Genomic DNA, 26081 nt, shown 5'->3' with positions numbered 1-26081 from the left:
ACAAAAAACAAAAAACTAAACTTTAAGGAAAAAAATCCTCCTAGTAAGCAAGTTTTGTGGAAAACATCTCACCAGGTGTTAGGAATCGTTCGACACCTGGATGTACCTTGCACTCCTGTGATAGATACGTGGACACATGTCAGATCTGTGGCAATCCAGCTCTACAAGGACATAGTCACTAACCCAGAAGCATATTTTTAAAAGTTTCTTGCAGCAGATGAAGCGATTGCCCAACAGCCCCCATACATTCCTATGAAAGCCAGTCTCTCTTGCCTGAATTCAAAACTTTCGATCATTGCATATGTCTAATGCCAACAAACTTGCCAAGTGGCTCTTCTGCCAGATTATAAGTAGCCACTAAGAAGGCAATAAAGAACCAGGCAAGTTGACAGTAGAGGAACTAATCACTGACTACAAGGAAGCTTTAAAGAACCCAAAGATTCAGCACTTAAACTGCACAAGAGGTTTGGGGCCATGCTCTGCAGGATCTAACAGCTCTACTCAAATCACTTACTCAGGGCACAACAGCAGTACAAAATGACAATGATTTCAAACTATGAGGGAAAACTCTATTCTAGCACACTCTTTGAAACAAAAGAAATATTTAGACAGATTTCCAAAGTAGTTTAAATAAAATTAAGAGCTTTCAAGTATAAGAACCTGTTACCTGGAAAGTTCACTCAGTGTGGAATACCTCATTCTACAATGAAACTAGATAAAGGAGTTATTTTTCAGACAGCTTTGTGGTTTTACCTTATTGTACCCATTCTTCACAGTAATTTTACTCAATATCACTGTTTCACATTATCCCAGCTTCTTGGAAAGCCAAAGATGTCTTTCAGTCTCCTCAACCACGTAGGGGTTGTCCACAGGCTTCTAAGAAATTTCAAATAGTTACTGAAGATAGAAAAATAAATAGCCTGCCAGCTTTTTTAATGTCCTTAAAGACACAAACTATTAACAATTTCACAGACTGGGTCAGTGGGTGACGGTAGGGACTGCTCCACTGTGCCAAAGAAATTCAGACAAAACCATAAACCCAAACAAGAGATATTTAGAAAACTTCAGGGTAGATAGAAGAACCAGAGCCTTTATTTTACAGACAAAAATCTAATTCTTATTTACACGTTGAACAGGTATGAAGTTCTAGACTTTAAATTTCTCAGTTTAGACCAGAAGCTTGGGACTTTCCAAATAGTACAAGTTTCAAACAGTAAGTGAAAGACTGTCAGTGGCCAGGCATCAGCATAGAGGAGCCAGAATGCTGTGGAGTACAGAGAAGAACCCACCACCCCACCGCCGAGAACAGAACTTAGACTGCATTCCTTTTCTATCATTTCCAACAATAAATGCATCTTCTCAATTAGGAACTTCTTAAAGTTAGGTTAAGCTAACTGCAGGGTCTCTCAGCATAGAACCATCCCCAAGAAAAAAAAATTGTATGGTAAGGGGGATCCTGCTACCCAAGTGACTCACAGGCTAGTTCAGTCTTGGGTGGCTACGACCTAAGGATGGAATTCTGAGGAACCATTTCCAAAGATCATCAACCAAAGAAACTGCTAGACCTGGAAACAGACTTCTTCCCATCCAGCAGAAGCAGGACCATGCATTTATAAGAGGGTAAGTTCCAAAAGGCGCTAAGAAAAAAACACTAATACAAGTCACCCAGAGATGTTCTAAGTGTCCATCCTAACAATCTAATTAAAGGTCCATCCATGGATATTATCTGCACTCAGAGAAGTAACCAGGAACCCTCAATCATCAACGCCACTCATTCATTCACTCCCCTGAATAACATTTACTGAATCCCTATTATGTATCAAATATGCCCTAGTCACAAGGAATGCCGCTATGAATACAACAAGGGCCTCATTCCCATGGGTATCAGAAATGTAAACAAAAATTCCAACACACTGGGACAAGTGCAGCAATAGTCACACATGTAAGGGAAAATCATAACCCAACACAGCAGCAAATTGTCTCCATCTGGGGGAGGAAGACAGAGTCAAAGACTGCTTCACAGCACAAGGAACAGAGGCAGGGATAATGTAATAGAAGCAGAGCACAAACAATCCTCCTTATTTGGCTACAGAACACAGTTCATCTCATAGATGAAGTACGTTTAAATGAAACACATTTATGTATGTGTGTAGTGGACAATGGAAGGCAAAACAGTAAAAACAAAAGCCACAGTCCATAAAAGAGATGATTCACATAGTGCAATTTTTAAAAATTGGATCTATGCAAATTACAGCCCAATCCTTAGGAGGAAAGGCATGGGTAAACTAGATACGTAAATGCACAGAGTCAATATTCCATTTCCAGGAACCATCAAGCACCGATCATACCATATACCATATGCAGGGCTTCCCAAATCTTAATGTGCACACAAGTCACCTGGGGACCTTGTTTAACAGTAGGTTAACCTACTGTTACAGGAAGCCAGGGTAGAGCCTGAGAGTCTGCATTTCAAATAAGCTTCCAGGTGATGCAGAGGCTGCTGGACCCGTGGCCCACCGTCTGAGCAGCGAGGGTGAAGAGGGCCAATGGTGCTCAGTCCTAACTGACCATCTAGACATACACAGGGCTCTTTAACAATAAAAATTCCAATCCTCATCTGAAACTTAGTGAGCCAGAATCTTAAGAGATGGGGTTCCCTGTAATTTCTTTTTAAATGGGTCAGTTCTCTCTGTAGACAGACTCAGCAGCTTGAGAAGAGATCCATGGAGATAGTGAGTCAAGAAGAGGATACCCAGCAAAGCAGGCCAGACTGGTCAACTCAACCACAGTGATGACATCTGCAATAGAATCCATCTTGACCCTTTTCATCCACTATAATTGCTTTCCAAAGCCAGAGCTTAGATCATTAACATAGTCTGTTTAAGCTTCATAACACACACAAAGAGGAAAAGCAGATTTTTTTGTGTGTGCTTAAAAATTATAGATAAGGGGTCATCCATGATGAAAGACTGGAAAGAAGCCAAAAGGCAAACATGCAATTAACCAGCCTGATGGCTCCGGGCTCCAATCTTGAAAGGGCTCTCCAGCCACACCCCACCTCATTGCAAAGTACAATTTTGTTAATAAAAGGGATCAAGTGGAATGTGGTCCTTCAGGGTTTTTACACATAAAATTGCTTCTGGGAAAAGGAAGAGTAATAACAGTTTACCCTCTCCAGGTGGAATAGGTGATACAGCTGGGCCCACGTAAAATACCAGCATTTCAATTTCTCCATATCCAGTTTAACAAGGCACTTCAAATTCTGTTCCACATATTCAGCCTCTTGCTCCCAATTTCTACTCATCTCATTAAAAGTTATATACGCCCTGATCCTCTTCTCTCCCTTGCTTACCCTGGTCTTAGTTGGCAGAGGGCAGGGAAATTTTCAACAGGGAGTTCTCACTTTACCCCTAAACTTGGAAATGTCATTCCCATGAGAGGCTTTCCCAAGACTGATTTCAGAAGTGTTACAGCCAGGGTCAACGGGAAGAGGGCCAGGTTCTGCACCTCTCTAGTGAATGTTCTAGGCACAAAGATCCACAGCTTTCTCCACTTTGTGTGGATCACTCAAAAAAAAAAAAAAACAAAAAGCAAGCAGCAGCTTGTAATTCCTACCACGTGTCACGATGCATCATGTTCATCTCTCTATTCTTGGGTCCTAGGAGGGTAATTGTATAAAGAAATGAGTGACTAGATAAATGACTGGAAATAACAGGATGAACAACATCCTGTCCTCCAGGAGTTCAGTTTTCTAGCTGGGAGACTGAGAAGGCATCACACAGCATAATTGCAAGGGCAGTGAAAGAAATTCAGGCTCAAAAGCCCAGAATCGCACAGCTAGGTGGTGGTGAAGCCTGCATTTGGACTCAGCTCCTCCAATTCCACATCAGCGCACTCTTTTACTCCACATTCTCTTCTTGGTATTAGATGTGAATGGCCTTACGGGAACAGAGAGAAAGGAGGACTAAGCTGGGGGTGGGGTGACTGGGGAAGGCGTCATGAGGAGGCAGCATCTGAGCCAGGCTTGAAGGAGGAGCTGAGCTGACTGGCTGTCAGGGGCCCCACGATCACTTGTTCAGCTGTCTGAGTGAATCTGCTTAGAACTCACCACTTACCGGTATTGAATAAGCATGGGGGTGGGGAAGGTACGGGGCAATGTCTTTTCAAATGAGAGTCTTTCTTCCTCTTTCTTTTAAAAAGAACATTTATCCTTATCTGCTAGGGCTGAGAAGGAAGAGACAGAAGCCTAGATACACAAGAAATATAGATGTATTTCTTCCTTTCAACTAAAAGAGTATGCAGTGGGGGCAGTGAGGAGTCACTGATAATTTTATCAAATCTGTGGAAGTACGACTCTTAAAATGGAGAATCATCCAGAAAATCCCCCACAGGCCTGAACCTCTGCCATGTAATGATTTTTCCTTCTTAAGGGAATAAAGGTTAACAAAGTGTAGCCTTTTTTCTCAATAAGGTCACACAGTCCTTTCCCAGTCAGATATCTGCTCTGAGAATTAACACGTACGAATCTCCTGCCTGAATGGCCATCTCCCTAATCTACTTCTGGAGAGGCTCGTGCTTTTGTTTAAAACCACCAAGACCCTGCCAGCTGAGGTCTAGTCATAAACAGAGGTTGTCATTAAATTTCACCAAGGGCCCATGGCCTCAGCCCTGGGGAAAGCCAGCCCCCAGTGGAAGGCACCCCCTCGGCTGTACCCATCCAAACTCCAAGGGCACACACCAGCTCAGGGGCCTCAGGACCCTTGGGATAACTAAAGATGCTAAAAGCATTGAGGATGAAAGTGCATGTGAAACCTATTGGCCCATTTCCTGTCCTTTAGCCTCCTACCATTTGTCTTCTTGGGAATAAAGGAATCCCAGTATCACTCAGACAGAGACGGGGCTGCATCCCTGATTTAGACAAATCTAAAAACCACTTTCTTCACCACTATCCTCCCTTATTTGAGACAAGGAGGTTCAGTTTTGTTTACTTAGACTTAGCCTGCCCTGTGTTGGCCCAGCTTATTATGTGGGAGAGTAAAAGGGGCCGTGGCCGTGTAGATTTGGGGGCCCTTTCTCTAAGGCAAGCTTACAACAGATTCACTCCTGACAATAATCTGCTCAAACCCATCCTATACTCAAACATCATAGCGAGGGTGGGTGGGGGAGACAGTAACCTACTGCACGATTATTCTGAGCCAGATACGGTGGGGGTGCTTTACCTCCATTATCTTGTTTGATGCCCGTCTCACAGCGATCCTTCGACGTGGGGTAGGTTACTAGCACTTTACAGTGAGGAAACTGAAGCCCAGGAGCTCTGTAACTGGCCTGTACTCACCAAGCCATTAGATCGCAGAGGCAAGATTTGAACCCAGGTCCATAGGACGACTGTCTGGCAGTATAGCTCTGCTGTTTCTGACACAATTCAAGATTCTCAGATGAAAGTTCACTGCTTGTTGAGTTACAATGTAGCAGCTGGCTGACAGCTGTTCAGGGACCAGATTTCCCAGATCATGATTTATGCGCATTATATGGCTCTCCAGCTACAAACTACAAACATCCTACTCGGCCTCTCAAAGAAGGCAGAAGGGAACACGAATCAAATGTAAGTAGTTATTTCCAGATTTCCAACCCTTCAACCCCTAACAGGAAGGCCACACCAACACTCGGAGTTCTCCAATGTTTCACCATGGGAAGGTGGCCAGAACATCGTCCTGGGCTATTATACTCTTTCCAAAGCACCACCTCAAATCACATCCCATGGGTTATTAGAGACCTAAGAACTTAATGAAGTTCTCTGTGATTACAAGAATTCCACCAAAACAGAAGGCAATTATTTGGCAAACCTTATTTGCACATCTTATGAATGTCACAATTTTGGGAAATTTTGAAGCTACAGGGGAAAATGTTTTTTCTAAAAAATCACAAAAGAAAACTTACATATTGAAGAATGGTTTTAAAAACAGAGGATCTCTCTAGATAGCAGGATTACGAGGGTAATTTTTATTAACTGACCCGAATTTCCAAATGTATGTGTAATAGCACATATTACTTTACAAATAAAAGTTATAAGATGCATCTGAATAACTTAGTTTGCTCATACAATGACTGTGTTAGACATTTAGTAAATTATTGAAATATGTACATACACACCAGAAACCGAGGGGAAAACACATTCCCCACCAGCACAGCCTTGCCTTTCCAATTCTCAGAGGCTGGTTATTTGCTTATTCTCCCCTTGCTGAAGTGAGGCTTCATCTGCCTTGAAGAACATTCCTGAACAAGGAACAGAGCACAGGAAACACCCTCCACTGATGATGGCAACTCTTCTTTCTAGCATAAAGGAGTAGTGAGGTAGGACTCCGACTGTCATAAAACCTCTAAGTACCACAGAGTTACCGCCGAGGGTGTAAGACTGAAACAACCTGACAGGTACCTGCAAGTCAAACAGTCAGCAAACTCAGCCCACCTGTTAGAAGGCTACTGTTCTCACCATGTTGTCCTAGATTCTGGATTTGCATGTGTGGCATCCATTCATCACAGGGCCAGTTATACTAACTCTGTTTTCTTATTTTCTGTATTCTTGATGCTCTGTCATTTGGGGGCCTTACAGACCCCAGGAGAGGCTGCCCTTCCCAGAGCTAGCCAATTCTTAAGAGATGGCCAACGGCTTGGCCAGGAGCATGCCTTTCACATACAAGCCAAGCAATCCACCAATCACCTCCTTACCTGACTTTCATACATCAAGCCCTTATTTCTCCTGCCCATAATCATCCCAGGGCCAGGTATCGGGCACCTAGAGACCATCCCTGTGGCCCAAAGCCCACTAGGATTATTCAAACTAGCCAATCGTAAACTGTTGACTCAGCCCTGCCTTGCCTCCTGTGGAAACCCCAATAAAGGTTCTGGCCAAGACTCTTTCCTCACTCCTGTCTTCTGCCTCTCGACCACCCTAAGGCTTCCTACATAGCAAGGCCTCCATCTCAGGAAATATATGTAATAAAAATTACCTTTCAATGGCATTAGCCTCTCCATATCATCATTCCTCTATAAGACCCAGGCACAGAACAGCTACCAACCCCGAGCAATCAGAAAAGGCTTCTAGCAGAAGGTAAACAGCCATTGCTAAGCCCACATGCTTGAAGACAAAGAAGAGAGCAATTCCTCAGAGGCCAGTCTATCAGCTTGGTGACTGGCATACCCTGGCAACTTCCAGTGCTGCCTGAAGCCATGGCACTACCCAAACAGCACAGGCCAGGGCTTCCTGAGGCAGGCCCAGAGATGGTCAGATGAGATACGACACGTCAGAGGGAGGGGAACAACCCGTGGATCCTAACCAGCTGGACAGTAGCTACTATTTCAGCCCAGCACAGAATTGTGGGTCATGAGGAAAAGGTAAAATTACAATGCTTACCTACTACTTCTTAAAGTGGGAAAGTATATAATGTACTTCAGACATTAGCAAGAAAAACTGAGAATAGTTTCACCTGAAGTTTGGGGAAATTTCAACTACTTAGAAAATTCATTATGAATTCCTCCTTCTTGGAAGATACCAAAGTAAATGAGGCACCACTGCATTTTCATCATGTTGCTTTAATCTTATTCTAGCTCTCCTCAAAACCTTATTCTTTGCATTTCCTGGACATCTCAGTCCTACAGGGAAAATGGTACTTTTTAAAATGAAATATAATAAGTGATTACAAATACTCATTATGAGCAACAATATATCTTGACTATCCTACCTATTACACTGCTAAAAAGCTGAGGGAGTTTTTAAGGTGTGTGACACAGCCCCTGACCTCAAGGATATGGTCTTTCTTCTAAGGGAACTGTTACTAAGATTAAATTGATTTATGGGTTCATTTGTTTCTCACATATTTTTTTGACTCGTCCTGAGCAGCTGTAATGCCTGAACTTATTGGTGGGGGTTATCACTGCATGACTTGGGACACGTTTGTCCATGTCTTCAGAAGAATCGGCAGTGACAGCAGGCCTTCAGCGCATCCCAAAGGCAGCTGGTTGAGAAACATGAATACACCCAGGCATATATTCCCAGAGGCTGTGCTTGTGCCAGAATTGGAGTAAAAATTCTAGGCAGACTTAGGGAAACTAGATTTGGAGCCATTCCATCTTCCCCAAAAGAATGTTGATAATTTAATTCCTTATCCTGTGTCTTGCTATCAGCAAAAGTCTCTCGGGGTTGGGTATGGTCTTAATTTTTTTTGAGGAAGATTAGCCCTGAGCTAACATCTGCCACCAATCCTCCTCTTTTTGCTGAGGAAGACTGGTGGATTGCATGTGGTCATTTTGTTTGCTTCTGTAATAACAATTGGGAACAATAGCTCTAGGGGTCAGCAAGGTCAAATGTCCAACATGGAACAGTTCATAAACTGGAAGAAGTTTAATCCAGGATAATACTGGCCACAATTCAACTGAAAATTTCCAGAGCTGTAAGAAACATGTCCTTCCCACGTGGCAGTTTCCTGAGTCCTGAGAGTCACATCTGCAAGGAATCCCATATTTGGCGCAGGAGCAATCATCCTGGGTCTGACAAGCCCGAAATGCAAACATCACGCAAGTTGGCCAACTAGAATCAGCCCAATGAGTCAACTTCAGAAGAGATCCACAAAAGAGAAACGCAGTGGCAGCAGCCTGGCCCGTCATCTTCAGCATTTACAGAACTGTCAAATGTGTGCAAGAGATTTCTCCACATCTTTAACTTTCCTGCTTCTAGTAATTCAGAAGCAGCTAGGACAGTCAGCTGCAAGCAAAGGGAACCCACAGTTCACCAGGCATTTCTGCTTTTATCTCCAGGATGGACCTTACCTCTTGCCCCAAGGGCCGAGATAACGCTCTGTTCCAATCTCAGGCAATATCCTCCTCATAATGAGCTCTCTGTGGGCTCTGAGGACAGTAGCCCTTCTACCTGTATTCAAGAGCTCACCTTGCAGAGAATGAAGGTGGACACTGCAGGAGAATTCCATGTACACAAAGCACTTGCAAATTAGACATAATTTTAGAGGAGAAAGCCCTCTTTAAATGCTCAACTTTAAATGCTCAACTCTTCTAGAAGAGACAGATTAAATTATGCAAATTCAACACCACATTACGGGATGGACCCTAACACCACCAATGTTGGACATGTACCTCCTGATGTGATATACTAAGGTGCAAAACATCATCTATATAGCATTCCTGCCAATAATACATCAAATCATGAGGAATCTAAGCGAGGAATTATCATACAAACCCAAACTGTTACAAAATAACTGGTCTACGCTCTTCAAAAATATCAATGTCTTGAAAGACAAAGAAAAGCAGAGGAACTGTTCCTGATTAAAAGAGACGAAAGAAACATGACAACTGAATACAATCTGCATAATCCTGGATTGAATCCTAGGTCGGGGGAAGAACTGCGATAAAGGACATTGTGATGAGTGGCAAAATTTGGTATGAACTACATATTCAATAACAGTATATCAATGTTACACGTCCTGTCTTTACTAATTGAACTGTGGTTATGAAAAGCAACGTCGTTGTTCTTAGGAAGGACATGCTGAAGTATTTAGGCGTAAAGGGGCATGATGTGCACAACTTTCAAATTGTTCAGATAAACAGTATGTACCATGGAGAACGGTAAAGCAAATGTGGCAAGATGTTTATAACCGACGAATTTACATTAAGCTATACAGAAGTTCTTTGTGTTCTTCTGGGAACTTTTCTGTAAATTTGAAATTATTTGAAAATAAAGTCTTTTAAAACAACACAAATTAAAATTTGTAAAGTGTTTCCATGGTAACATCTGTTGAATGTGGCAAGCCCCTCCCCCCCATGAAACTTATCTGTCACCATCTACCCACACACATACCCAGGTGACTGTGCCCCTCTTCTGCCACCTGGACACCTGGCCCAAGCTGAGCCATTCAGATTCATCTCCTAGAAATCAGACATTGAAAGACAGACTGAGCCAGGAAGCTGTGAGGCACTGAGCAGAACAGAGGGGAGTTTCAGGCGTGAAATCTCCACAGGAAGTGTAGGCTAAAGGAGCTGATCTGGTTTCAATAAGCAGGGGAGTGTTGGCACTGTACAGAAATGAGGGAGGGGGTCCCCAGTGTACGCTCTCAAGGACACAGCAAGTGCTCAATTAAGGTTGGCTGCCATCAGCAGATGCATTCAACAACCCCGCAGACCCTACCCACTTCATTTAAGCTAGTTGCCTGGGTCTCTTCCTTGGTCCAAAGGAAAGACCTCTATCAATACAACGGGATCAATAGTCAACATAAAGTATCACATGGCAAGGCAGAACTCCTCGAGTACAGCGCCACTCCCCACTCCCATGCTTCTGCCCTTTTTCCCATAGGAAGGGATGGCTCCCTCTGTTCTCCTCATGCCCACAGCCTCTTATCCAGGGACAAACTGATTTCAGGGAAGTGTACAACCTGTGAGACCACTTCCTCAGGCATCATGCAGTGTGGTGAACAGCAGGAAGAAGACGGGCCCTGACCAGAGAGGAGACGTGGATCCTTGGACCTACTTACAACCTCGCTACAAGCACAGTAAACTACCACACTTGTCTGACCCTGCGGTAGACAGAAGAGTGGTTCCCAAAGATTTCTACGTCCTAATCTCCAGAATTTGTGAACGTTACATTACATGGCAAAATGGACTTTGCAGATGTGATTAAATTAAAGCCCATGAGATAGGAAGATTTTCCTGGATTATCCAGATGGAACTAATGGAATCACAAAGGTCTTTAAAAGCAGAGAACCTTGCCCAGCTGTGGTCAGAGGGAGATACAACGTAGCCAGATCTGAAGATGGAGGAATGGGGTCACCAGCCAAGGAATGTAAGTGGCCTCTAGAAGCTGGAAAGGGCAAAGAAATGCATTCTCCCCTAGAGCCTCCAAGAGGAACACAGCCCTGCTCACACCTTGATTCTAGCCCAGTGAGACTCGTATCAGACTTCTAATCCACAGAATTGTAAGATAATGGATTTGTGGTATTTTAAGTCACTAAGTTGTGGTCAGTTGTGACAGCAGCAATAGAAAACTAATACAGACCTTATTCCCTCATCTGGAAATGAGTGTGCTTTCATCCTTTTTGAGAAGTGGGGTTAGTGAACCCTAGCATCCACCTCTTGACATCTCAGAAGTCCCAGGGGCATCCCTGGAGAAACCTTGGCCCCTGACCAAGTGATTTCTGAAGGGAATTAACTCACAAAATAAATGACCTCCATGTCAGACTGAACTTGTTTGGTACCATGTGCCCTTATTTTGTACAATATTTTGCCACCAGAGTGCTAATCTTTCTTCCTTTTAGTAATAAAAATAAAACGTCCCAAGTTACTAAGTAATTGGCAGACCCCAGTGGCCCAGAGCGTTATCATCCAAATATCCTGCGCTTCAACAGTAAATGCTCCCCAGCAGCCACACCCACCCCCGAGGGCTTCTGCACTGCCTCTGGTCCAGCAGTGAAGTCACCACGGCCTCCCTTCCAGGTTTCTGAGTCACCTTCACCATTGCAGCTCCAAGCATCAGCAGCTGGACATGAACTCAAGGCAGCAAAGCCCAAACCCAGACCTGGAAATTCAGCTGCTGCACAAGGGTCACCCCTTCGGTGCTACCACTTCATCACTCTCCCTAACATCTTCTCCATGCAACTGCCCTTTCGACTTCTGGAAGTCATGCAGCTGGCCGAAGGACATGCTGCCAAATGTAATCCATGGGTGCAGTGATGTGCTCCAGCTACAAAGTGGGAGCTACTTAACTGATTGCCTCTGCTCTCAGAAGGGCGTTTGACGGTATGGTTTATCACTGAAATATTTCCATTGACAAAACATCTGGGGGAGACAGCTACTGTCCTAACTACTATGCAGTCTCCCTAATAAGGCCACTGCCAAGCCTCGCGGCTGTTGTCAAGATGGTTTATTTTAGAGAAAGCCTATTGGAGCTTCCACTTTTTCATTCTACCAATAGCTAGAGTGTGTGTACCCCCTCCCGCGAGAGCAGTATCAGGGGAAGGTGGTCAAGGCAGCCCAAAGCAGAGCCAGGAGAAAAGAGCTGGCTGATGCTTTTGATGATCTTCGTTGTATCTACTTAAAACTGAAGCCCACCAGACAGGCTGCCCAGGCGATCTATCCAGAGATAGACAACATGACTTTTAAAGGAGAGAGCATATATAGAAATGGTTCCGGCTCAAAGAAGAGGCCTGTTCTAAGCACCTACATGCAGAAATCGGCCAGACAGGGCGCTGGCTGCCATACAGAAGGAAGATGCCTGTTCCTGGGTGGGCAAGTCAGCAGAGCTCACTCCACGGGGAATTTTATCAGCCTTTTATCATCCTGTCATCGTCCACTCATGTTAAATACGGGATCTGCCACAGACGCCTGCCAAATGACAAAGAGGGACCGTGACTCTGCCTTGGAGAAATTTGCTATTGCCAAATGTCACAGAGTAATTCTGGGTGCCTGAGAGACCCCGGCCACAGACAGCCCAGCCACAGCAAGAGTGCCAAGGAGCTTCCCTCTGAGCGAGAACAGGAGAGGACTCAGAAAGGGAGAGAGGCCAAGGCTGCCACGGGCAGCAAGGAACAGCCTCCAGCCTGACCCCAAAACTTCCCTCTCATACGCACTTCAGCAGAAGTGGTCGCTCCTAAGCATCTGTCAACAGCGTGCACCACTGTTAACAAGAGGTATAAACAAGAGGAGGAGGGAGGCAGAGAAAAGGAGCCTTGGGAGAGGAATGGGCCAGTCCAGAGGGGCTCCATTATGAGGCTTTGAAGGCTGAGCTGCAGGACCAGGAAGCACACCCTAGCAACCTCTGCTGGTTACAGACTTTGTCCGAAGCCCTGTGAACGCCAGACCTGGCACAGCCATAGTTTTTGGAAGGCGTTATGCATTTCGCTTTCAAGGCAACAATAATTTTAAAGATGAACAACATTCTGTGTGAGGGCCCTTACACGTTGTTGGGAATATAAATTGTATCATCTTTCGAAAGGTGAATTTTAAAGGGGCATATCTTTTGACCTTGGAAATCTACAGAAATGCCCACAATGGTCTACAAGTATTACACAAAAGTTCATTGCAATATTACCAAAAAAAGGGCAGGGGGGCCAGCCAGTGAAAGAATGAAAGGTTACATAACATATTTTTTATATGAAAAGATAAGACAATTATCATAAATAGTATTCAGTCTTTCAATGAGATAGATGTATATTAGTATAGAATAAATGATATGAGTTTTTAAGATATACTACACATTACACTACACTATTTTTGTTTAAAAAAATATGCTCTCATACACAAAGGGTCATGAGGACTTTATGTAATAGATAGTCCTGATACCACCTTGAATATACTTTTACTTCTCACAAAAAGCAAACTGTGCTAACAATATTACTTATTGTCCTTAAGCCAGGTAAGTTCTCTGTCAGCAGGAAAGGAGGAGGAGTAAAAACTTGCAAATTCCCAGTTAGTCATTCCTTTAATTAGAAATCATGCTTTTTAGGTTTTGGGGTTTTTTCTCTTAAAGAGAAATTTGCCTCTGAATGTCCTAAATAAGGAAAAGAATTGTGATTGTCTGTGACATCCAAAGTAGTAAAATAAAATGGATCAGAACATCCCAGTTTGCTGGAATAGGGGTAAGTATGGGGGCTCAGCTGTGGGCGGCAGGTGAAATCCTTCTATGCCCCCCACCGCAACTGCTCTGTGAGCACTGCTGGCTCTAGCATTGGGACAGTTTGAATGACAGAGAATGACAGAATCCTGCCTTTAGGCAGAAGCAGGAAGCAAGCATGGCCACACAGTAAGTATCTGCATACTGTTCAGCACTGCATTTGAAGGTGGAAAGTGCCCGTGTCTCTGTCCCTTGGCATCCTTAAAATTTGTTACATTGTAGTTTTTTGTTTTTTGTTTTTTTTTTTTTAAGTACAGTCTGGTACAAAGAAGGGACAGAGTCCCAAGTCTAGCAACCCTGAGGCACGCAACAGAGGCCCAAAGGGCTGCACCCCTCCACGGGGGTTACCTGTGTGAGGCATATCACTATGAGGGATGCTGCTATCTTCCTTTTTGATAAATCTTGTCTCTTTTCTTGATTTTTTAAAAAAAATATCAAAGGGTTGTAAATTATTTTTGTAAATTTGTAAAAAGACATTTTTAAAGAAAAACAAAATCTGTGTTATAGGAAACAATGTACTTTTTTAGATACTCATTCAACATCTTCCACACCTTTGCTCTCTCCCATCACTGCAAATAACTGAGACCCCAAGGAGAGGGCTTCCAAAGTCCACAAAAGGCAAGGAGACACCCACTGTTGTGTTCACCTGGGAAGGCTTGTAATTACCGGAGACCAATGTGACCACTGCGACTGCTCCGCGTTTGCTTAGGGATTCAGCAGCAGTGCCTATTAATTCATTGCTCTTCAGATAAGCTGGCTTTAGATAAGCAAGTGAAGAAGAAAAGCACTTTTTTGGTTTCACTTACCAAATGTTTACTGAGCTCAAGGCTGAGTGCTGGGCCCTAGGACATAAGGAAGGATGAAGCATAATCCCTGTCCTCAAGGGGCTCATTGTCCACAGACAAAGAAATTGGCTTCAGACATGGGAAGAGGGCACGAACGGAGGGAAGTGAGCCAGACACAGGTGGAAAGGGACACTTCAGGCAGTCCTTGAAGAATGAGTGGCCAGGATGAGTACACGGTACTCTAAGAGCATCATATCTAAAACAACTCTCTCTGCCAAGTAAGAGCTATCTCCCTCGGTTCACTGTTGAGGAAAATGGCCCAGAAAATAGTAGCTACTAGTCATTGGTGCCTGTATGAGACACTGAGGCCCAGGTAAACACACCTGGGCACAAGATTATCACCCTCGAGTTGTGCTGTGAATCAGTTCCCACCAGCTCCAAAGCCGTGACTCTGGATGGAAAAGATTAACCCCTTAAGCCTAAAGAAGAAGGAGCAGCTTTTAAGACCCATTCCATCCCTTCGTGGGTGGGCCCACCCCATGGGCCCACCCCACCCCACCCCACCCCACCCCACCCTCCAGGAGGGGAGGCAGGGACATGAACAGAGTTTGCAACCGATACATAATAACACGGTTCCTGTTGTTGCCTAAAACATAAGAATCAGAGTACATATCCTGCTGTGGAAGCCTCACTATGTGGGTTCAACTTCATTCTGCATTTGGTGAGTGGCTCAGGATACACGTGAACTCAGCATATACAGGAAGCCAAAATCGAGGAGCCTAAAACCCATAAAGCACTAGAATTGTATCTCTGATACAAACAAAATAACCCTGAGCAGAGCGAGGTTATTTGGAGATTGTCTTTGATACAGAAATCCCACAGAGCAGCCAGAAAATGGTCTTCAGAACACAGTGAATCAACCGGACCCCTCACCTTCTGCCTCCCCGGCCTGAGCCATCGAAGACTAAGCTGTAGCACTGGCTCTCGGCACCACCAGCGGCAATCACAGTCCCCCTGGATAACTGTCCCCATGGAGGCTGCCTGAGGCCGGCTGAGGTGGGGCAAGAAGTTGACCCCCAAGATGAACACACACTTTCCTCTTCCCTGTTCATTTTGCATCACATTGACAGACCTCCTCCCCTACTTCAAGGGGCCAGAGTGCTGCAGAAGTAACATCTTCAAGTTGACACACAGGGAAGGGCCATATCCAGGGGTATAATGAGGGTGGGAGAGAAGGAAGAAAATAACACATAATCAACAACCCGGTCTTGCCGTTAGCAGTCAAATCCCATTTCTAGCCTTGGTCCAGGTGGCAAAAGCAAGAAGAGAAAAGGCCCTGCCTGATGTCTGACAGACCAGGCTGGATCCCAACCCCACTTTCTGTGTGACCCCAAACGAGTTCCTTCACCTTCAACCTCAGTCTTGTCCTCTGTAAACGGTGACTACCTGCCTCGTGGGCTGTTCGGAGAGTCAAGACACAAGACCACGTGCCAGGCACGTAGCCTGACGCCTCGTACCTGTAAGTACTCCATAAACAGCCGTTACAACCATTAACTACTCAAGTGGACAATCTATTTGGCTTCTCATGACAACTAAACACAACTTTTCAGAGGTTTGACTGCAGCAGTGCTCAGTCTGCAACAACACACCGGTGCCTCAGGAGAACAACCCCAGAGCCAATGCACTGCCTGGACTCAAGAAATATCCTTCAGCAGCAGCGCCCTGAACCCCTCCTGTCATTCCCCTCAAACCCTCACTCTGCCTGCTCTGAGGTTTCTGTCATCAGCTTGCAGCTTCCAATATGGCCTCATCTCAACACCCTACTTCAGTGCCATATTAGCCCAGCTGATACAGCCTGCTCTTAACAAGGAACACCCTCAGTATTTCCAGAAATGCTGACTTATGGGGTAGGCACACTGCAGAGACCCCATAGGATTTCATCTCATGAATCTGAGCAGCACAATATTGAAGGGAGGATTTCACTGACAAAACCACAACCCGCAATAATGAGCTACAAGCACATGCACACAGGGGAGGGTAACAGGCTCCCGCACTTTGCAGTCAGGCTCGTATTTCAGATCACTCAGCCTCACACAGCTAGAGGAGGAGGACTGGCCAGACAGAATCCCGCCGGGTCTCTGGTGGCCTTACAAACACACACCTCAGGCAGTTCACTAAGAGTCACACTTCAGGACAAGTATGAGACTCACATCAAGAACCTTAGACCTCACTTCTCTAAGTGTGATCTACAGACCAGCAGCATCACCTGCAGCTTGTTAGAAATGCAGCATCTCAGGCCCCATCCAGGTCTACTCAATCAGGATGTGCATTTAACTGGATCCCCCAGGTGACACAGCTTTAGGGTATTTAGAATAAAGCGGCCTGCCCAGATAGAGTTATGATAGTTTGCTTAGGTTTTCACTTGATCTTTTTTGTTTTTCATTGAAGTTCCATGACAGCATAGACTGTGCCTACCTTAGCCACTGGCATGTAGTAGATATTCAATAAATATTCGTTGAATGAATGTATGCATGGGTGGTCTACCAAGTGACTGAAGAAACCTGTTTTAAGTGTAAAGAAAGTTGCAACAAAGGGTCTGAGAGCAAGAGAGAACCCCTGGGGGTGGAGGCAAAACGTCTTCAAACGAGGTAGTCAGATATGTCCTCTCTAAAAGGGGATGGCATCAGGATAAGATAAGATGGATAAGGAGGAACATGCCGGGGAAGAGGATGTCAGGCAGAGGGAACAGCACCCACATAAGCACCAGCAAAAGACTAATGAGTCTTTTCTTGTAGGCCAGTAGAGAGAGAGAATGGAGACCCGAATGTTTGGCTCTGGTGATGGAAGACAGAATCAGAAGGCCCCATGACCACTGTGACTATCGGGGGCAGAAAGGCCATGTTTGGAGTCACAGCTGCCATCTCCAAGGCTCTTGAAGCTGGGCATGAGAGAGGCTGGCTGTATAGGGAGGCAGTCCCTCAGCCAGACCCAGCTGGACTTTGCAACTGCTGGCCACAACCCCTCCAGCCCTCAGATTCCACAGGTCTACAATTGCTTACAAAGTAGAAACATGGAGATTACTCACTGTTTTCAACAAGTCGATCCAAGAACTTGTGGGCAGCTGAGCATCCAAGGGTCCAGGAACCCAGTCCAGATGTTACCCTGCAGCAGCACACTGGCAAAGAAGAGACAAATGACAAGTGTCAGTGCAGGCAGCTGTGTACTGGGTGAGCAACATTCTCCCAAGATTGAATGGCACTGATGGGGTTCAGATTATAAAGAGGGCAGAAAAGGAAATCACTACACAGGGTAAATGGTCTCGGAGCACTGTGCAGTGACACAGCTGGCAACCCCTCTGCCTTCAGTCTCAGGAGAGGCACCATCGCACCAATAGCAGCATCTCTCTGCAAATCTCCCCAACGTGGAGTCCAGACATATGGCTGCCAAGGGCCCTTGGAGATAATCAGGCCCAACCCCTCTCTTTCCAGGTGAGAAAAACCAAGACTCAGAAAGAAGACAGGCCTTATCCAAAATCAGCAGTGAGTAATGGTGAGGCCAGGAGTGGAATTGCAGAATCAAGTCAATAAAGCTTAAATTTACCTGTAAATTACCTTCCTTAATAAAACTTAGCTTCTAAATAAATGTTATTCTTATTCGGTCTGGCTCCTAACTGAGGAGGAGACACAAAGCGGCCTGTAGCTCCGAATCTTAACCATTCCTCCAGTTCTCTCTCCTTAACCCCCAAAGGCTTTCCACAGCCAAACTGAAAGTCCTGGTTTTCTTCAAAAACAAAATTTAAAAAAAACCCAAAAAACAAAAAACAGAACTGTTCACATTTGAGTATGAGAAGAAAATCTAAGAACTTTGGAGAAAAACCTAAAAATTCTGAACGTATGAGATATAAAGACCACCACAGAACCAAAAGGAAAGCTCCTTTTCCATACATCAAGTTTCCAGACCCAAGAGACCAGAACCCTCCCAGGAAATGCCTGGAGACCATGAGAAGTAGTACATTTCAAAGATGTGTAGGCAAAGACTATTGTTAATGGTCATTTTGCTAAAATGAAATGGATGATCAAAATGCTAATTCTCTAGGAAATGAGCCTTCTGATTATGTTTTTAATTAATCTCATCTAATTAAATATTTAAGCCATAATCATCTAAATAGTTACCCCTTCCCCTGAGGGTCTGGTTCCACCTGACCCTGACAAATCAGCAGAAGCTTGGGCAGAAGACACCTAACCTTGCAGACCCTTCTGTCAATTCATCCATACAAAAAGCATGGGTGGGATAAAGCTCAGGTATCCCTCAGTTGGTGAATTCTAAAATTCCCTCACATTGCTGGCACAAAGCTGAAAGTACCTCCCATTAAGTCGGCTTATACAAAGGATAATCACTCGCCTACTTTGAAGAAACGAATGTCAGTCATTATAAATTTAAATTGCCATATCTCTTAGGAAATAACTATGAAGTTGGTGTAACAATAGTTGTATTCTGTTTCTAGGAAGTTAGTTTCAGCAGTGACAAATCTGCCCTTCACTAAATGGGTATTTGGATCTGTTTCCCCAAAGGCCCATTACTATTTATAAGGCGAAAATTTTGCATAAAGTGGAATTTAGGCAGTGAGGTCATTTGTTTTGAAACTACAGCAACCATTCCAATTTTTTCCCCTCATTTTAGCATTCTAGTTACTCTGGGTCAAGAAAGGAAGATGCAGATTTCAGAGAAAATGCAAAGCCTGCTAGGCCACCCACAGCATGGTCAAGGATGGCCCTGGACAACCCATGGTATAATTTACAGCTCATTTCCCTTTCAACAGTTAGGCACCCTCAAACGTAAAAAGCCAATGCAGACTCACACACACGCAGACCAAACACATTTCAAGAAATCTTCAATAGCCCCAGGATTCATTTAAAAGAAAAAAAAAAAAGAGAAAGCAACGTACGATAATATCCACATTATTCCTTATACTTAAAGGAGAGGGAGGGTCCATGAACTCCTCTGGAAATACGAAGGGTCCTTTCACCAAAAAGGAGAACATAATGCCTTCAGTTTCAGAGGGTTCATGAGCCCCTGGGAAATTTCTCTCTGTACCTCAGGTTAAGGACCCCTGCTAAGTTAAAATGGTATATGGAGTTCCCATTTATAATTCTCTCTGAACTTTCTACAATCCCTTTGTAAATGGGGTCTAGCATAGCAGCTAGCAATGCTAACAACGGTTTGAGAGCACTCTGCTTCTCCTGGGATCCTTTGCTTAACAGTTTCAAGAGGGAACTTCCCAAAGCAATGTTTGTGCTTGGGACAAACTAGTTTTTCAAAACTAAAAAAAAAAAAAAAAAAAAAAAAACCCCATTGGAGCCAGCCCTGTGGCCTAGTGATTAAGTTCAGCACACTCCACTTCAACAGCCCAAGTTCAGCTCCCAGGTGTGGACCTACACCACTAGTCTGCAGCCATGCTGTGGCAGCGACCCACATACAAAATAGAGGAAGACTGGCAATGGATGTTAGCTCAGGGCAAATCTTCCTTAGAAAAATTAAATAAAAATTCAAACTAAAAAATAACCTTCAACAAACCAATATACATATTGTTTAGGAATGCATACATAGGTGATAAAAATAAGAAAAGCAAGGATTGGTGAAAACAAAAAGTTGAGACAACTTGTCACCTCTGAGGGGATGGGGGAACTTCTAAGATATTCGTAATGTTGATTTAACCTGGTTGTTGGCTTCACAGATGTTCATTTCACTCTTCAAATTCCATCTATACATTTTATATACACTTCTCTATGTATACCACAAAGTAGAACAATTAAAAAAAAGACAGATTCATGTCAGTGACAGGGATCTTCAGGAGTTCTCCTCTCAGCCCCGGTTAAGACACCCCAATAAACCTGTGGAGGGAGCCCAGTGCTTGTAAAAGGGTGGAGCCCAACAAGAAATAGTTAGAAGTTCTGGCTCAGAGGCATCGTCTATAAATACATTTTCATTGTTACAAGTCCACGCCCTTGGACAGTCCTGTGTCCTGGGCTAAGGCCACTCTGACCTTCAATGCTGCCCATCACTCTGGGAAAAGTTAGTGTTGGGTTTCTGTAAACCCAGTGGTCTTTCCTCTTACACGCTCTGCAGGCCTGTTTCCTGGGGCCCATTCTGTTACCATGAACAATCTCAGTAAGTCTTCCTGAACAGCTGAGAGAGGAGCGAAGGACTAGACACTTCTGCAGAGTCCAGAGGAATGTTTGGCCCCCTCCTTCCTCAGGAAGATTCATAGGTGGGGCTTCCTTACATCTTCTTCAGGTGCCTCTTCGTTCCTTTACCTTCCTTAAGAGAATTCTGCTCATTCAATGAATGGTCAAGTCATCCACTGGCCAGAAAAGTAGGTGAAGTATTTGGACACATGACCAGTATGCCTCACCTCCTAGTCCTTCCCACACTTCCCAATATCATCTTGACCAAATAAGGAAAGCATGCTCCTTTCCTAGTAATTTGAGGAAGAGCAAGCCATCCAAAAAAGACCCGTTTTTTGTAATCTCACTAGCAAAACTGTCCTTTTTATTTTTTACTTACAATAGCCAAAAATTGACACCATAACATCAAACAACATTTTAACCTGATTTTGGGTAGCCTGAACTCCATACCCTGTGCGGGGCACACGCATAGTAGTATGTGCTTAATAAAGGAAATATTGTTGTCCCTTATCTCCTGCCAAGAGTCTCATCTAACTCTTCTCCTAGCTCAAGTCTGCAGTTTAAAAAAGCAATGCAAAAGCCAAATTAAGAATACAGAACCCACTCTCTACTGTGTCCACATCTTCAAAAGTAAAACATCCCATTGGATTCTGCCATCTCTCTCAAGCTCAAGACAGGCATGGCTTTTCCTGCATGTGTATATGTGTGTGTGTGTGCGCGCGTCTGTGGGTGGATGGGGAGGGAGGGAGGGAGAGTGTCAGAGAGACACAGACAGACCAACAGAGAGACAGACCAACAGAGAGAGACAGGGAGACAGGCAGACAGGGAGAGTGTGGGTGGGTAAGTGAGAGTAACTGTGATATGCGTGAATACACACGCAAACACACACATGTGCATGCAAGCCCAACATTCTTCTTGACGGACCCAAAACAATAGCTTACAGGGAAACCATGGCTAAGAGCTCAGGAAAAATCACAGCCTGCCAATTCCAGAAGGACAAAGGGTTTCAGCAACTAACATGGGAAGAAAATGATCTCATGCCCCTTTCCCACTGAGAGTGTGCCTAAGAGGGATCCTTCTCAGATGAGGAGTGCTTGCTTACAGGCACAGTCACTGTTTCCACCCTACGGGACCCAGGAGGGAATTTGGCCAAGTCAGATTCCAGAGGTAGCTTTTTGATGTCTAACCCAGACAATCCGCAGACAGGGCCTCCTCAGCCAAGGAGGGGGCTGAAGCAAGACCCTGGCGTATCATAAGGGCATTAGTCACTACATTCAACAGCTAGTTTCTTTACATCAACGGCCTGGGCCAGGACTGAAAGTGGACCCTCCGGTAACAGGCCTGAGTCTCTGGGGTACTAGGGTGTACCTGTCCTCAGAGAACACAGGCAGGAAAAGCTCACATGCTCCAGGCCTCATGGTGCCTCTCACCCCATTATCAGACCAGCAACCCTGGGCCATGGGGGTGGCAGGCAGTTCTAAAGGGGCGGTGCCATGCATGAAGAGCTCTGATATGCAGCTCTGCTTCTGCAGCCCCCGATCGTGCACCCCACTGCACATATTTACTATACACCAGGGTGCCAGGCACTAAGCTAAGTGCTGGGAGAGGAAGAAAGAAAGTGGTACCTTTCAAGGTCAAAAAGTTTTGCAGATCTCCCTCCCATCCCCCAACACATACACACAATGGTAGTTGTACTTCTGGTATCCTTGGAGAGAAGCGATCAAGACAAAAATGCTCTCAGATGAATTTTTTCATTAGTCCCAATAGCCCCTATATATGTTTTTTAAATACCAAAAAATAATTCCAGGGCATTATTAATTTATTCTATAGGCAAATACAAATACTATAGGCAAATACACAGATTAAGGATCCCTTAACTTCCACAACACAATAAAATGGCCTGTGTTCTGCCCCAAAATGGTGCTGGGGTGGGGGTCAGGGGTACAAAACAACCCAAGAAGACTCCCAAATATTTGCCACACTTCAAGGCTATGCTGTTTGAAGGAAACTTTAGGTCAGATGCGAAGGTGGGAAATATTTTTGAAATAAGCCATAACACACATTAGCTCCTGCAGCTAGGTGGTCTTCTCCAGCACACTATCCCAACCAGCACCCCTCATACAGCTCTCCTGCAGTTTCCTCACAGGGAAACCCCACCTCTGCACTTTTCATACTGTTCTAGAATCCTTTCTCTCCTCCGTCTCAACCTGGAGCTCCTTGAGGGCAAGGACTGCCCTTTCCCACTGGTGCTGTAGCAACCTTTCACAGGGCACTCAGGAGATTGATAGGAAGGAAAGGCTGAGAAGAGGGAGAAAAATGCTGCTTTATGGAAGACTCTGCAGGTAAATTGAAGAATACAGTTTGGGGAGGAGGAAGCGTATGATTTCACATTCAGGTTTGAAACCTCAGGACTGCCATAAAGACACACAAAAAAATTCAACAGTCTTCCCAAAGGCCCAGCCCACGTGAGCAGCCCAGCTTCCCCATCAATCAGCCTGACAGCAGCAGAGAGACAGAGTTAGACTGGAGATGGTGTTCCTTTTCTTCTCTCTTGTGCCTCTCTGCTCTGCTTGCAGCACTGGCTTTTCTACCTCCTTTCTTCCTTCTTCCCTGTCCTTGAAGTTCTCCACTGCATTCAGAATACAGTCCAAATTTCTTACCTTGGGATAGGAGGCCCTGCACACTTAGACCCCCACTTGATTCCCCCTGACTCAGCCCCTTTCATAGACAAGCACACACACACACACACAGCGCCCCCACCCAGCCACAAACCAGTCCCAAGAGAGTGTTGGGATTCTCCCCACTCCACCACATCCTGCCTTCTACTCATCCACTTTGGGACCTGTGCCCAAGTCATTCCTTCCAGGAAAGCCCAACTCCCTCATCTGATATAAATCTACCTTCCCCCAAAACCCAGATCACAATCCCCCCAGCCTCCAAGATGACCCCTCTGATCCTCCCAATCAAAATTAGTCTTTCCTTCCCCTTCACACCCAAGGCTTTTGTCCCACTGTGAGAGACCTCACACTAGAGAGTCAGCTTCTGTGTGCCTTTCATCCTCCCCAGCCTATGTCCCCAGCAGGAGGCAAGGATGCCACCACGTTTATCTTTGTCCCCTATATAGCATCCAACATAAACCTTAGCAAACAGCAAGGACTCAAATACCTATAAAATGCATATATCTTAGTGTTTCAAGGGTTCTTTTGGGTGTCTCTCGGGGTGCCAATTCTAGAATCAAACCAAGCACACAAATAGCCTGAACAAAGGGATAGCTTTTGGGGAGAAGTTCCCCCACACATACACCACACCAACACAAGTATTCAGTTGCATCAGTCCATCTGTTCAGGCTCTATTTCCCAAAGGGCCAAACAACTAGACTTCTGTGGCAAACTCAGTGTTCCTCTGGGACCTAACAAAGCATAAGACTTCAGAAAGCACAGGCACACTTTTCTTTACAAAGGACACAGCTTCTGGATAAGCAGCATTGTTAAAGGAACTGAATTTATAAGTTCACTTTAAAGCCAGATTTTTTGAGACAGTTCAACCCCCATGCTTTTTCTTCTAATGCACTGGGTGTGTCACATGGGTCTAGAATCTAGACAGTTCCCTAGGTCAGAAAATGCACTTGCTTATGAACACATAGAAATGGCCGAGTTCTTAATGTTTACCTCAGATGAGAAGTCTGCTTACATGCTCCAAATAAAATAAGGAAGCAGTATTTGACCCCAGTCAAGAAGCCTCTGGAATCTCAAACACAAATGTTTCTCATTTAGTCCAAGCTCTGTTTCAATTACATGCAAAGAAAAGACAAAGAAAAACTCCACTACCATTCACTGCTGCTTTCATGAAAACATTATAAATTATCTTTATTACGTCATATAGTAAATTTGCCTTATATAAGGTAATGCTGACAAATGGTTACAGGCACTGTTTCCTCAAGAATTGCTTTACTCATAAGTGTTCTTATGTTTGACCGCCAGGCACTGGCGTCACTTCTGTCCAGAAACCTGACAGCACAGGGATGTGTGTCCCATCTGAAGCCTTTAGCGTTAGTTTAAAGAACTGTAATGAACGCAACATCAAAAAACAACTCCTTTTTGTAACAAATAATTTCAGAAACAAAAATTGACTGGATGGAGTGTCTTAATATTCTAACTTTCTACAGCTAACTAAATCCCAACTGTGAGAGGGACTTCAGTAGTTTTAACTTTGACATTGACCCCAGAGGACACCCCCTTGTCACCACTCTGTTAGCATGCCGATTTAAATTTCTTTGAAATGCCTCTCTCTCCCGTGGCACATTTCTTAGATTAGGATACTCGTAGGTAACATGTTTAAGCCCTGACAGTCCCACAACAGTACTAGATCCTTCTTTTTGGTTTTGGTTACAGGCTTACACTCCAGAATGGAAGCCAAAAGCTTTCTTATTTAAACCAAAAGGAAGGAAGGAAAACTCAAAGGACCTGAATTCTTAAAGGCCAGACAATCTTTATTATTGTCCATTCTTTCTAAGGTCCTCTCTGGTGATGGGTGGGTGAACTTACCCAAGATTCTACACCAAAGGTGTACTTTGTTTGTTCCAACCTGAAATTTTAGATATAGAAGGAACTTTGGAGATCCCTGGGCCCATGTCTTATCAAAGTCTCCTGCCACAATTCCACCAGACAGAAGGGGTGGACCACCTGCACTGGGAAGCCATTCACAGCAAACATGAGATTTCCTTCATTTCTGAAGTTCTGTGTTGCAGCTTAAGTTCATATCACGCAAATCTTACATTTATTCAATATGTGGGTGCTTACTTTCATACTAAAATAACCTTTTGTCTTCCAAATTCTCTCAGTAAAATTAAGGCTCCAATAAGAGTCTTAAATTTATCCTGTAGTTTCATATGCCCAGGCTCACCACCCAGCACTTCACCCCTGCCCAGGAAGCAAGAATCTTGGCTCTGCTCTTCCTCCTACAGACAAGGAACCTACTGCCTGAATGTAAGGTGACATGACCAAGACAGTTGGAGGCAGGCCCAGGTACAGAACCCGAGTCTCAGGCCTCTCAGTCTGGGGTTCTTTAACCCTTTGCATCCACCAAGTCACAGCCACGCACGACCACTCCTTAACTCATAAGGTCATGGTCTACTTTAAAATCTGCCCACACATCTGCTCTATATTTAGGTAGTTTTCAGCTGGTGAGTGTTCTCTGCGAAGCATATCCCAAGGTTCACAAAATGGGAGCCCGATTCTTCACTGGTTTCAGATTGCCAAAATCTCCTTGGCCTTTGGAATATTTTGACTTCTCTCCCACTCACTGTGCAGATTGTCCCTATCCACACCCATTGGCTAAAATTAAAAGTACAAGCTGCTTACTAGAGACAAAGTCATCAGCATCCAAAATCTAAAAAGAAAACCAAAATCGAATCTACTCAAGGGAAAACCATCATCCCAAACA

The 26081-nt window shown here is 44.5% G+C and overlaps 1 protein-coding gene across 7 annotated transcripts in view; it reads right to left on the bottom strand.

Moving 5' to 3' along the window:
• Positions 1-26081, bottom strand: part of TLN2 (talin 2) — a 413192-nt gene that overhangs the window by 325635 nt on the left and 61476 nt on the right. For all 7 annotated transcript variants that reach the window (XM_046652946.1, XM_046652956.1, XM_046652955.1 and 4 more), the window contains one exon: positions 17540-17629. The gene's annotated coding sequence lies outside the window, so the exon portion shown is untranslated. The remainder of the gene's footprint in view (positions 1-17539; positions 17630-26081) is intronic.

This window comes from Equus quagga, chromosome 2 (genome assembly GCF_021613505.1).
Source record: "Equus quagga isolate Etosha38 chromosome 2, UCLA_HA_Equagga_1.0, whole genome shotgun sequence".
NCBI classification, from domain to species: Eukaryota; Metazoa; Chordata; class Mammalia; order Perissodactyla; family Equidae; genus Equus; species Equus quagga.
This window is presented reverse-complemented; position numbering and strand designations above follow the sequence as displayed.